We start from the raw sequence: 15,001 nt of genomic DNA on the forward strand, positions 1-15,001 counted from the left end.
TCGATAAAACTGTGAAAAGCTAGAATGCTTCCTTCCCAGATTAAAAAGACATCGTCGATATAACGAGTCCAAAAAGAGATGTTCTCACTCCACCACGGGTGCTGATCTGGGAAAACGACGGTATCCTCCCACCAGCCCAGGAGGAGATTCGCATAGGTGGGGGCACAGGAATTCCCCATTGCGGTCCCCCTGAGCTGGTGGTAGAAGGAGCTGTTAAACAAGAAGAAATTATGAGTAAGAATATATTCCAGTAGTTGCAAGATAAAACTATTATGTGCAATAAACTGGGTTCCTCTCGTATTTAGAAAATAATTCACAGCTATGATTCCTTTATCGTGTGGAATCGCTTTACACCTCGATTCCACACGATAAAGGAATCATAGCTGTGAATTATTTTCTAAATACGAGAGGAACCCAGATCACGGAGTACCTTATCGAGGTAAATTCCACCGTGATGTGTCAAAGAATTGATACCCGACACAATGGGACGCCCTTTCAGGGGATGTATCCCCTTATGGATTTTGGGAAGGCAATAGAAAGTGGCCGTTTGAGGGGTTGAGCCGTCTACTGCCTTCCCAAAATCCATAAGGGGATACATCCCCTGAAAGGGCGTCCCATTGTGTCGGGTACCCCCAGCCCAAGTACCCCTCAACACCTTATATTTTCTTTAATCCATAAGTGTACCGCTTTCACTTTATCAAAAACCTAATTCTTACTTTCCCATTCGATCCTCAGTTTAGCCGGGAACATCATCGAATATTTCACATTATTTGAACTCAAAAATTTTTTTCACTTCAATGAAAAAACTTCTTTCCTTTATCGTTTCTTTTGCATAATCCGAAAATAGCATTACTATTGCGCCCAAGTATTCTTTTTTTTTTTTTAACAATTTTTTATTGTTTTAGTTAAGCAGTATACATGTGAAAATCAGCATATTACATTCCAATGGACAGTAGATGTATCCTTAAAATACAAATGATGATGTATCAAGTAATACAATTAAAACAGATAGTTAAACATTGAGTTCAAAAATAGTGAGAAAAGGGGAGGAAAGAGGGAAATAGGGGAACAGGGGGAGAGGGGGGGAATGGTCAGTCATGTCTATTTGAAAAAGGGGTATTGCAGGCATTGGATGTTATGTAAAATGCCTGTATTTTTTTCGAGTGAGACCAGATGGACAAGAATGTGTGCCTGGTATTTAATTCCCAGTGGGATATTTCTTCCAGACGATAAATCTGATTGACTTTATTGAGCCAATGTTCAACCTTTGGGGTTTCAGATGAACGCCAGTGGAATGGAATCAATAGGCGAGCTGCTGAAATCATAGAGGAAAATAAGGACATTTTGTGCATAACTCTGCCTCGGATGCCGAATGAAAGTAACGCAATTTCAGGGGTGCACGTGAATGTAGACTTACATACTTCGTTACTAATTTGGAATATTTTTTTCCACCATTCATTAATCTTGGGGCATTCCCACCAGATGTGGAGAAACGTGCCTTTCGAGGCTTCGCATCTCCAACAGCTATCAGGAACATTAGGATAGAACAATGAAATCTTGTCTGGAGTCTTGTACCATCTAGAGAGTACCTTATAGCCATTTTCCTGAACCCGAACACAGCGAGAGAGTTTGTGAGGGATAGAACATAGTTTAATAGTTTCTTTATGAGAAAAGGTTTTCTTTAAGTCTTTTTCCCATGTACCAACAAAAGCAGGTTTAACATCTACGGAAGGAAGGTTTATTTTTTTTATACATAGTGGATATAAGCTTGGGAGGATATTTGGAAGAAGTTATTAGGCTATCGAACCATTCTGAAGGTCTTTGTGTATCTAGTGTTTTTGCCCAAAAGCGGAGTTCTTTTTTTACATTGTTGAGGAATAAGTTATTGGAAGAAGAAAGGCCTAAATATTCCATAATAAGCGTATCAGGTAAGATGTAGCTATCATCATCTAGTAAATCTAATACTGATTTGCTGGAAAATCTAGTCTCAATAGGAGAGGAGTCTTTTATTTCCCTAGGTGCTAAGGATATTATATCCCTTAAATTGCCTAGTAGTTAGATTTTTATTGGATTTTATTATCACGTGGGTTTTATATATATTATTATTTAGAATTAGTGACTTTTAAAAATACCTTTATTAGTGATAGTGTGGGTATAGGTATGTAAATACCAACAGAGTGTACTACAATTTCAAAAGGATTATATATAAATTTCTTTTGACAGGGGAGTAGTGACCCCTAATCAGAGCATTTACTAGTGATACAATACTGTCAGTAGACTTAGACGGTTCGAGGATCACATCAAAAAATAGGACAGGGTCTGAAGAAAGGGCAGGGCAGACACAATATTCCAAATTAGTAACGAAGTATGTAAGTCTACATTCACGTGCACCCCTGAAATTGCGTTACTTTCATTCGGCATTCGAGGCAGAGATATACACAAAATGTCCTTATTTTCCTCTATGATTTCAGCAGCTCGCCTATTGATTCCATTTCACTGGCGTTCAACTGAAACCCCAAAGGTTGAACATTGGCTCAATAAAGTCAATCAGATTTATCGTCTGGAAGAAATATCCCACTGGGAATTAAATACCAGGCACACATTCTTGTCCATCTGGTCTCACTCGAAAAAAATACAGGCATTTTACATAACATCCAATGCCTGCAATACCCCTTTTTCAAATAGACATGACTGACCATTCCCCCCCTCTCCCCCTGTTCCCCTATTTCCCTCTTTCCTCCCCTTTTCTCACTATTTTTGAACTCAATGTTTAACTATCTGTTTTAATTGTATTACTTGATACATCATCATTTGTATTTTAAGGATACATCTACTGTCCATTGGAATGTAATATGCTGATTTTCACATGTATACTGCTTAACTAAAACAATAAAAAATTGTTAAAAAAAAAAAAAGAATACTTGGGCGCAATAGTAATGCTATTTTCGGATTATGCAAAAGAAACGATAAAGGAAAGAAGTTGTTTCATTGAGGTGAAAAAAAAATTTGCGTTAAAATAATGTGAAATATTCGATGATGTTCCCGGCTAAACTGAGGATCGAATGGGAAAGTAAGAATTAGGTTTTTGATAAAGTGAAAGCGGTACACTTATGGATTAAAGAAAATATAAGGTGTTGAGGTGTACTTGGGATGGGGGTTGGCGGGAGGGGGAATTGCTAAGAGAGAGAACCAGGACTGAAGTTAACCTGGCTCATTCAGAAGGGAGTGGGGGTGGGTAAGGCAGCTATTTTGCTGTGCTGCTGTTTTTTTTTCTCTTCTTTCCCTGCCTTCTCTCTTCCCTACCTCTCGGGGGTTCTCAGCTATATTTGAGGAGTGGGTAGACAAATAAATAGGTTTCTATGAGAATAATCTCTTGGAATATTAGTGGTTTGAGCAGGGGAGTAAAGAGGGTGGCGGTTTTTGATGCAATACCTAGATCTCTACAGGTTATAGTTTGTTTACAAGAGACACATTTGATAAATGAAACGATAAATGGGTTGCTTAGACCATGGATAAAGCACTCTTTTCACTCAGTCTACTCATCATATGCTAGAGGCGTGAGTATTTTAATACACCGCAATATAGATATTAAAATAGGGAAAACAGTTATAGATGATGAATGTCGATATATTCTGATTGACTGTTAATAGCAAATGTTCATATACCGCCACCTTTTAAAATAGATGTCCTACTAAAAATCCACGATTTTGTGCTTAAGGTAGGGGATAAATCACTTTTAGTTATGGGTGACTTTAATAATATTATGGACAGTAAAATAGATAGATGAAGGGCAGGTAATGCAAAAAATTTTTGCGCGGGATCTAAACTTAAAAATATTACAGAGGAAATGGGTTGGATTGATATCTGGAGGGTAATGCACCCTAAACTAAAAAAATATTGATGCTTTTCAAAGACGTATAGGAGCCTATCACGGATTGATTTAGTTTTCACAAATAATTAAGACTCGTCGGATATTGAACGGGTTAAATATGGACAGCGCGGGATTTCGGATCACAATCCAATTATTATAAATATAAAAACACAAAAAAATTGCACTGTGAATGTTTACATGGTGTGTTCAATAAAGACATGGTAACATTTAATTCTTTGTGTGTTATTCGTTTAAGCAGACTGTGATTGTCTATTGTTGCGACTTAGATTGTTTATGACCAATTTGTGCAGAAATCCATATCATTCCAAAGGGTTCACATACTTTTTCTTGCAACCGTATAATAGCAAGACAAATAAGAATTTGGCGCAAATACAACAGTTTTTGGAGACAATAACTATCTCTACGTTAACAACAGATCAAAGTGAGACTTTGGAAGCCCCTTTGAATGCCCTGGAAGTGGATAAAATACTATCTAGGGTTACAAAAAATAAGGCCCCAGGAATAGATGGTATCCCGTTTGAAGTCTACGCTCAATATAAAGAAATATTAATCCCGAAACTATTGACAATGTGGAACGATTCGAGAAAGGTAGGGAAACTGCCAGACTCATTGAGAGAAGCACTAATTACATTTATTTTAAAACCGGGAAAAGATCCAACACTTCCGGACTCATATCGTCCCATTTCGTTAATTAACACTGATAATAAAATATTGGCTAAGATTCTGGCAACTAGACTTAGAAGTGTGGTCTTGTTCATGAGGATCAGACGGGCAAAACTACAACTGATAATGTCATGCGCTACTTTGTGAACAACCAGCTTGAGCCCGAAAAATTGCGGTGAACGATTGATTGTTACCATAGATGCCTCAAAGGCGTTTGATACTATAGAATAGTCTTTTTTGATTGCAACACTGAAGAAGATGGGATTTGGTGACAACTTTATATCATGGGTAAACCTGTTATATACGGAAATTTCAGCAAAAGTGATATTAAATGGGGAATATTGTGATAATATACATATTCGCAGGGGGGTTAGACAGGGATGCCCCCTTTCCCCTTTGCTTTTTGCTATAGCCATGGAGCCGTTAGCTGATATGATCAGGCAAGATGAAGCAATTGGGGGATTCGGGTTCGGTGAGCACGAGGAAAAAATTGCCTTATATGCGGATGATATTATGCTGTTTGTAGGTTCACATAGATCATTGGTCAAGATCTTTCAGGTGTTTGACCAATATGGCAAATATTCCGGGCTTAACCCCTTAGGGCCTTATTTCACCTTAAGGACCAGGCCATTTTTTGCAAATCTGACCAGTGTCACTTTAAGTGGTGATAACTTTAAAACGCTTTTACTTATTCAGGCCATTCTGAGACTGTTTTTTCGACACATGTTGTACTTCATGACACTGGTAAAATGAAGTCAAAAAAATTATTTTTTTTGCATAAAAAATACCTAATTTACCAAAAATTTGGAAAAATTAGCAAATTTAAAAGTTTCAGTTTCTCTACTTATGTAATACATAGTAATACCCCCAAAAATTGTGATGACTTTACATTCCCCATATGTCTACTTCATGTTTGAATTATTTTGGGAATGATATTTTATTTTTTGGGGATGTTACAAGGCTTAGAAGTTTAGAAGCAAATCTTGAAATTTTTCAGAAATTTACAAAAACCCAATTTTTAGGGACCACTACAGCTCTGAAGTCACTTTGCGAGGCTTACATAATAGAAACCGCCCAAAAATGACCCCATTCTATAAACTACACCCCTCAAGGTATTCGAAACTGATTTTACAAACTTCGTTAACCCTTTAGGTGTTGCACAAGAGTTATTGGCAAATGGGGATGAAATTTGAGAATTTCATTTTTTTTGCCTAATTTTCCATTTTAACCCATTTTTCCACTAACAAAGCAAGGTTTAACAGCCAAACAAGACTGTATCTTTATTGGCCTGACTCTGCCGTTTACAGAAACACCCCATATGTGGCCGTAAACTACTGTACGGGCACACAGTAGGGCGTAGAGGGAAAGGTGCGCCGTATGGTTTTTGGAAGCCAGATTTTGCTGGACTGGTTTTTTGACACCATGTCCCATTTGAAGCCCCCCTGATGCACCCCTAGAGTAGAAATTCCATAAAAGTGACCCCATCTAAGAAACTACATCCCTCAAGGTATTCAAAACTGATTTTACAAACTTTGTTAACCCTTTAGGTGTTGCACAAGATTTAATGGAAAATAGAGATACAATTTCAAAATTTCACTTTTTTGGCAGATTTTCCATTTTAATATTTTTTTTCCAGTTACAAAGCAAGGGTTAACAGCTAAACAAAACTCATTGTTTATGGCCCTGATTCTGTAGTTTACAGAAACACCTGATATGTGGTCGTAAACAGCTGTACCGGCACACGGCAGGGCGCAGAAGGAAAGGAATGCCATACGGTTTTTGGAAGGCAGATTTTGCTGGACTGTTTTTTTTACAAATGTCCCATTTGAAGCCCCCCTGATGCACCCCTACAGTAGAAACTCCAAAAAAGTGACCTCATTTTAGAAACTACGGGATAGGGTGGCAGTTTTGTTGGTACTAGTTTAGGGTACATATGATTTTTGGTTGCTCTATATTACACTTTTTGTGCGGCAAGGTTACAAGAAATAGCTTTTTTGGCACCGTTTTTTTTTTTTTGTTATTTACAACATTCATCTGACAGGTTATATCATGTGGTAATTTTATAGAGCAGGTTGTCACGGACGCGGCGATACCTAATATGTATACAATTTTTTTTATTTATGTAAGTTTTACACAATGATTTCATTTTTAAAACAAAAAAAATATTTTAGTGTCTCCATAGTCTAAGAGCCATAGTTTTTTCAGTTTTTGGGAGATTATCTTAAGTAGGGTCTCATTTTTTGCGGAATGAGATGACGGTTTGATTTGACTTTTTGATCGCTTGCTATTACACTTTTTGTGATGTAAGATGACAAAAAATTGCTTTTTTTACACCGTTTTTATTTTTATTTTTTTACGGTGGTCACCTGAGGGGTTAGGTCATGTGATATTTTTATAGAGCTGGTCGATACGGACGTGGCAATACCTAATATGTATACTTTTTTTATTTATTTAAGTTTTACACAATGATTTCATTTTTGGAAAAAAATAAATCATGTTTTAGTGTTTCCATAGTCTAAGAGCCATCGTTTTTTCAGTTTTTGGGCGATTATCTTGGGTAGGGTATGATTTTTGTGGGATGAGATGACGGTTTGATTGGCACTATTTTGGAGCACATGCGACTTTTTTGATCACTTTTATTACCTTTTTTGGGAAGTAAGGTGGGCAAAATTTCTATTTCATCATAGTGTTTTATTTTTTATTTTTATGGCGTTCACCGTTTGGGTAAAGTAACATGACCGTTTTATAGATCAGGTCGTTACGGACGTGGCGATACCAAACATGTGTAGGGAATTTTATTTTTTTCATTTTTAATCAGTGATAAATGTGTTTTTTGATTTTTACTTTTTTTTTTCACTTTTTTTTACTTTTTTTTTTACCCAGACCCACTTGGTTCTTGAAGATCCAGTGGGCCTGATCTCTTTATAATACAGTACAGTACACTATATAGTGTTTTGTACTGTATTTTACTTACACTTTGTCTGAACAGATCTAGGCCTTTAGCACAGATCTGTTCAGCACCATGGACAGCAGGATGCCTGAGAAGGTGTCCTGTTGCCATGGGAACCTTCCCCATCTGCTCAGTTGTGGCCACAACTGCGCAGACGGGGAAGGGTAAGGAGGGGGGCTCCCTCCCTCTGTCACCCCATCCTGTCGGGGGGCTGCAAAGGCACAGCAGCCCCCCGATGGGGGAGGGAGCTCCCGACTGTTAACCTCTGCTCTTCCATACCGCGGTCCGTACGGACTGCGGTATGGAAAAGGTTAAACGGCTGACATCGCATCACAGATGTCAGCCGTTTATACCAGGGTGTCAGCAATGTGCTGACACCCTGGTATACCCACTGGCCACCAATGATTATTCAAGGGGAGGCAGGCCCTCCTGCCACACCGCCCGCCTGCCACAGTGTCATCCTGCTGCCACCCCAATACTGTGCCCTTTGTGCCCCCCAATGCCCCAGGTACTATACGGCTGAAAAAATAGTGACATAATTGGGGTAATTTATCAAACTGGTATAATGTAGAACTGGATTTCCAAAAGAGCTGTCAAAAATGAAAGGTGGAATCTGATTGGCTGCTATGGCCAGAAATAGTAGAATTGCCCCTACAGTGCCTCCCCAATAGCATTACTCCCATATATCAATTCCGCCCACACTACCCCCCCCACACAATAATTTCCCTCACACTGGCCCATACAGTTATCTCCCCCTCCACAGTAATTTCACCCACACTACCCACATACAGTAATTTCCCCCCCACTGCCCACATACAGTAATTTCCCCCACACTGCCCACATACAGTAATTTGCCCCCCACAATAATTTCCCCCACACTACCCACATACAGTAATTTCCCCCACACTGCCCACATACAGTAATTTGCCCAACACTGCCCCATACAGTAATTCCCCCCCACAATAATTTCCCCCACACTGCCTCCCACAGTAATTTCCCCCACACTGCCCCCCACACAGTAGTTTCCCCTACACAGTAATTTCCCCCACACTGCCCCCACACAGTAGTGTCCCCCACACTTTCCCCACACAGAAGTGTCCCCCACACTTTCCCCATACAGTAGTGTCCCCTACACAGTAATTTCCCCCACACTGCCACCATACAGTAGTGTCCCCCACACAGTAATTTCCCCCACACTGCCACCATACAGTAGTGTCCCCCACACAGTAGTTTCCCCCACACTGCCGCATAGTAATTTTCCCCACACTGCCCCCACACAGTAGTGTCCCCCACACTTTCCCCACACGGTAGTGTCCCCCACACTTTCCCCATACAGTAGTGTACCACACACAGTAATTTCCCCCACACTGCCACCATACAGTAGTGTCCCCCACACAGTAGTTTCCCCCACACTGCCCCCACAGTAATTTCCCCCACACTGCCCCCACACTATAGTTTTCCCCATACAGTAGTTTCCCCCACACTGCCCCCACACAGTAATTTCCCCCACACAGTAGTGTCCCCCACACAGTAATTTCCCCCACACAACCCCCATACAGTAGTGTCTTCCACACTTCCCCCATACAGTAGTGTCCCCCACACAGTAGTTTCCCCCACACTGCCCCCATACTGGAGTTTCCCCCCCACTTTGCCCCCACACAGTAGTTTACCCCACACAGTAGTTTCCCCCACACTGCCCCCATACAGTAGTTTCCCCCACACTGCCAACACACACAGTAGTTTACCCACACTGCCCCATACAGTAGTTTCCCCCACACTGCCCCATAAATTAGTGTCCCCCACACAGTAATTTCCCCCACACTTCCCCCATAAAGTAGATTTCCCCCACCCTGCCCCCACACAGTATTTGCTCCCACACAGTAGTTTCCCCCACACAGTAGTTTACCCCACACTGCCCCATACAGTAGTTTTCCCCACACTGCCCCCACACAGTAGTTGACCCCACACTGCCCCCCACACAGTAGTTGACCCCACACTGCCCCCACACAGTATCCCACCATAGTTTTCACCCACATGTCCTCCTGTGTGCACCACCCTCATGTCCCCCAAAGTTGGCACATAAAATAAAAATAAAAAAAATTCCCCCACACAGTCTGCCACCATATTTTCCCCCACATGTCCTCCTGTGTGCACCACCCTCATGTCCTCCAAATTTGGCACATAAAAATAAAAATAAAATAAATAAATAAAAGCTATATACTTACCTGCACTTGCTCGCAGAGTCTCGGCACTGTGCTGCTGATTCCCGACACAGGCTTGCCCGATGATGTCATCGCACGTGCCTGCGGTGGGATTTCACTACCGCATAAACCTAGAGTGGAAACCCCCAAAAAGTGACCCAATTCTGGAAACTACACTCCTCAAGGGATATTTCAAGGTGTGTAGTGAGCACTTTGACCCATTGGGCATTTCACAGAATTAGGAAACGCTTGGCTGTGAAAATTTAAAAAATTTAAAAAATTTCCCCAAAAAGTTGCTTTACACAATCATTTTTCACTTTCACAAAGGGTAACAGGACAAAATGCTTCCCACATTTTGTTCCCCATTAACCCATGAATACGCCGACACCCCAAATGTGCTCAAAAAATGATGTATACGCGAACAGCAGACTTCAGAGTGGAAGGAGCATCATATGGCATTAGGAGAGCGGATTTAGCTGGAATAATAATTGGGAGCTATGTCGCATGCGAAGACACCCTGAGGTGGCCATACAGTGGAAACCCCCAAAATGTGACTCAATTCTGAAACCTACACCCCTCAAGAAATATTTAAAGATGTGTAGTGAGTAGAGTTGGGCGGACACCTGGATGTTCGGGTTCGACGAGTTCAGCCGAACTTGAAAAAAAAGTTCGGGACCCGAACTTGACCCCAAACCCGAACCCCATTAAAGTCAATGGTGACCCGAACTTTTGGGCACTAAAATGGCTCTAAAATAGTCCTGGAAAGGGCTAGAGGGCTGCAAAAGGCATCAAAATGTGCTTAAGAGCATGGCAACTGTTCGGCAAACAAATGTGGATAGGGAAATGACTTAAAATAACATAAAATACAGAAAAATAAAAAATCACAATCTGGATCTAGAAGTAGGAGGTTGAGGAGGCGGTGGATGGGTGGATGTGGCAGTGTAGGTTGACGTAGCGGTGTAGGTGGAAGAGGTGGTGAAGGAAGAATAGGTAGCCAACACTGATTTGTGTTATTGGGACATATAACAAAATAAAACAAAGAATAAGTGCACTTGAGTACAAGAATGGATGGTTGAGGCTGGTATAAATGTTTATTCTGCACAAGGTAAGGAAAAGTCGTGTGGGATCCATGGCTGGTTCATTTGAATAAACGTAAGCTTGTCCACATTGGCTGCGGTCTGTGATAATGCTCTCTGCCGTGCTAAACACACGTTCACACTATACACTGGCTACAGGGCAGGTCAGCACCTCCAAGGCTGACAAAGCTTTTCCACATTTTGGCCATGCTAACCCTGCCTTCTTAGGTGCTGGCGGTGCCCCAGCTGCGTTGGTGACCTCTTCCTCCTCCTCTGCCTTGGCCTTGTTCTTCCACTGTGCCCCCGTTGTCAGGTGGGAATGCCATCAGCAGCGTGTGCTTGTAGTCGCGCATCTTCCGATGTTTTCACTAAATTTGGCTCCCTGTCAGCAATGCAGAGCAGGGGTTCATTCACGGCAAAAGGGGGTCCATGTCATCCAGCAATAGAACAGAGGATTTTGAGAGAACGAGGCTCATGTCACCCAGGCACAGCAGGGGTTCATTCACGGCAAAAGTGGGTTCTTGTCACCCAGCAATAGAACAGAGGATTTTGAGAGATTTAGGCCCCTGTCACCCAGGCACAGAAGGGTTCATTCACGGCAAAAGGGGGTTCATGTAACCCAGCAATAGAACAGAGGATTTTGAGAGATTCAGGCCCCTGTCACCCAGGCACAGCAGGGGTTCATTAACGGCAAAAGGGGGTTCATGTCACCCAGCAATAGAACAGACGATTTTGAGAGATTTAGGACCATGTCACCCAGGCACAGCAGGGGTTCATTCACGGCAAAAGGGGGTTCATGTCACCCAGCAATAGAACAGAAGATTTTGAGAGATTTAGGCCCCTGTCACCCAGGCACAGTAGAGGTTCATTCACAGCAAAAGTGGGTTCTTGTCAACCAGCAATAGAACAGAGGATTTTGAGAGATTTAGGCCCCTGTCACCCATTCACAGTAGGGCTTCATTCACGGCAAAAGGTGGTTCATGTCACCCAGCAATAGAACAGACGATTTTGAGAGATTTAGGCCCCTGTCACCCAGGCACAGTAGGGGTTCATTCAAAGCAAAAGTGGGTTCTTGTCACCCAGCAATAGAACAGAGGATTTTGAGAGATTTAGGCCCCTGTCACGCAGGCACAGCAGGGGTTCATTTTCGGCAGAAGTGGGTTCTTGTCACCCAGCAATAGAACAGAGGATTTGGAGAGATTTAGGCCTCTGTCACGCAGACACAGCAGGGGTTCATTCACGGCAAAAAGGGGTTCATGTCACCCAGCAATAGAACAGACCATTTTGAGAGATTCAGGCCCCTGTCACCCAGGCACAGCAGAGGTTCATTCACGGCAAAAAGGGGCTTCATGTCACCCAGAAATAGAACAGAGGATTTTGAGAGATTTAGGCCCCTGTCACCCAGGCACAGCATGGGTTCATTCACGGCAAAAGTGGGTTCTTGTCAACCAGCAATAGAACAGAGGATTTTTAGAGATTTAGGCCCCTGTCACCTAGGCACAGGAGGGGTTCATTCACGGCAAAAGTAGGTTCTTGTCACGCATCAATAGAACAGAGCATTTTGAGAGATTCAGGCCCCTGTCACCCAGGCACAGCAAGGATTCATTCACGGCAAAAAGGGGTTCATGTCACCCAGCAATAGAACAGAGGATTTTGAGAGATTCAGGCCCCTGTCACCCAGGTACAGGTACAGTAGGGGTTCATTCACGGCAAAAGGTGGTTCATGTCACCCAGCAATAGAACAGACGATTTTGAGAGATTTAGGCCCCTGTCACCCAGGCACAGTAGGGGTTCATTCATGGCAAAAGTGGGTTCTTAGTATATACACAAATCCGCAGCACTCGTCAGTTAAAGCAAATGGTTGATTTATTCCATAGAAAAAACAGCAGGTGGATGCGACGTTTCGACCGTCCTCGGTCTTTCTCAAGCAATCTTTCTATATATCCAAAAGTGGGTTCTTGTCACCCAGCAATAGAACAGAGGATTTTGAGAGATTTAGTCCCCTGTCACCCAGGCACAGCAGGGGTTCATTCACTGCAAAAGTGGGTTCTTGTCAACGAGCAATAGAACAGAGGATTTTGAGAGATTTAGGTCCCTGTCACCTAGGCACAGCAGGGGTTCATTCACGGCAAAAGGGGGTTCATGTCACCCAGCAATAGAACAGAGGATTTTGAGAGATTCAGGCCCCTGTCACCCAGGTACAGTAGGGGTTCATTGACGGCAAAAGGTGGTTCATGTCATCCAGCAATAGAACAGAGGATTTTGAGAGATTTAGGCCCCTGTCACCCAGGCACAGCAGGGGTTCATTCACGGCAAAAGGGGGTTTTTGTCACCCAGCAATAGAACAGAGTATTTTGAGAGATTTAGGCCCATGTAACCCAGGCCTAGCAGGGGTTCATTCACGGCAAAAGGGGGTTCATGTCACCCAGCAATAGAACAGAGGATTTTGAGAGATTTAGGCCCCTGTCACCCAGGCACAGCAGGGGTTCATTCACGGCAAAAGTGGGTTCTTGTCCCCCAGCAATAGAACAGAGGATTTTGAGAGATTTAGGCCCATGTCACCCAGGCACAGCAGGGGTTCATTTACGGCAAAAGGGGATTCATGTCACTTAGCAATAGAAAAGAGGATTTTGAGAGATTTAGGCCCATGTCACCCAGGCACAGCAGGGGTTCATTCACAGCAAAAGTGGGTTCTTGTCAACCAGCAATAGAACAGACGATTTTGAGAGATTTAGGCCCCTGTCACCCAGGTACAGTAGGGGTTCAATCATGGCAAAAGTGGGTTCTTGTCACCCAGCAATAGAACAGAGGATTTTGAGAGATTTAGGCCCATGTCACCCAGGCACAGCAGGGATCTTTCACAGCAAAAGGGGGTTCATGTCACCCAGCAATAGAACAGAGGATTTTGAGAGATTTACGCCAATGTCACCCAGTCACAGCAGGGGTTCATTCACGGAAAAAGGGGGTTCATGTCACCCAGCAATAGAACAGAGGTTTTTGAGAGATTTAGGCCCCTGTCACGCAGGCACAGCAGGGGTTCATTCACGGCAAAATGGGGTTCTTGTCACCCAGCAATAGAACAGAGTATTTTGAGAGATTTAGGCCCATGTCACCCAGGCCTAGCAGGGGTTCATTTATGGGAAAAGTGGGTTCATGTCACCCAGCAATAGAACAGACTATTTTGAGAGATTTAGGCCCCTGTCACCCAGGCACAGCAGGGGTTCATTCACGGCAAAAGTGGGATCCTGTCCCCCAGCAATAGAACAGAGGATTTTGAGAAATTTAGGCCCATGTCACCCAGGCACAGCAGGGGTTCATTCACGGCAAAAGGGGGTTCATGTCACTTAGCAATAGAAAAGAGGATTTTGAGAGATTTAGGCCCATGTCACCCAGGCACAGCAGGGGTTCATTCACAGCAAAAGTGGGTTCTTGTCAACCAGCAATAGAACAGAGGATTTTGAGAGATTTAGGCCCCTGTCACCTAGGCACAGCAGGTGTTCATTCATGGCAAACGTGGGTTCTTGTCACCCATCAATAGAACAGAGCATTTTGAGAGATTTAGGCTCCTGTCACCCATTCACAGTAGGGCATCATTCACGGCAAAAGGTGGTTCATGTCACCCAGCAATAGAACAGAGGATTTTGAGAGATTTAGGCCCATGTCACCCAGGCACAGCAGGGATCTTTCACAGCAAAAGGGGGTTCATGTCACCCAGCAATAGAACAGAGGATTTTGAGAGATTTACGCCAATGTCACCCAGTCACAGCAGGGGTTCATTCACGGAAAAAGGGGGTTCATGTCACCCAGCAATAGAACAGAGTATTTTGAGAGATTTAGGCCCATGTCACCCAGGCCTAGCAGGGGTTCATTTATGGGAAAAGTGGGTTCATGTCACCCAGCAATAGAACAGACGATTTTGAGAGATTTAGGCCCCTGTCACCCAGGCACAGCAGGGGTTCATTCACGGCAAAAGTGGGATCCTGTCCCCCAGCAATAGAACAGAGGATTTTGAGAGATTTAGGCCCATGTCACCCAGGCACAGCAGGGGTTCATTCACGGCAAAAGGGGGTTCATGTCGCCCAGCAATAGAACAGAGGATTTTGAGAGATTTAGACCCCTGTCACGCAGGCACAGCAGGGGTTCATTTACGGCAGAAGGGGATTCATGTCACCCAGCAATAGAACAGAGGATTTTGAGAGATTTAGGCCCCTGTCACCCA

The sequence above is a fragment of the Bufo bufo genome, chromosome 2 (assembly GCF_905171765.1).
Source record: "Bufo bufo chromosome 2, aBufBuf1.1, whole genome shotgun sequence".
In the NCBI taxonomy this organism is placed as follows: Eukaryota; Metazoa; Chordata; class Amphibia; order Anura; family Bufonidae; genus Bufo; species Bufo bufo.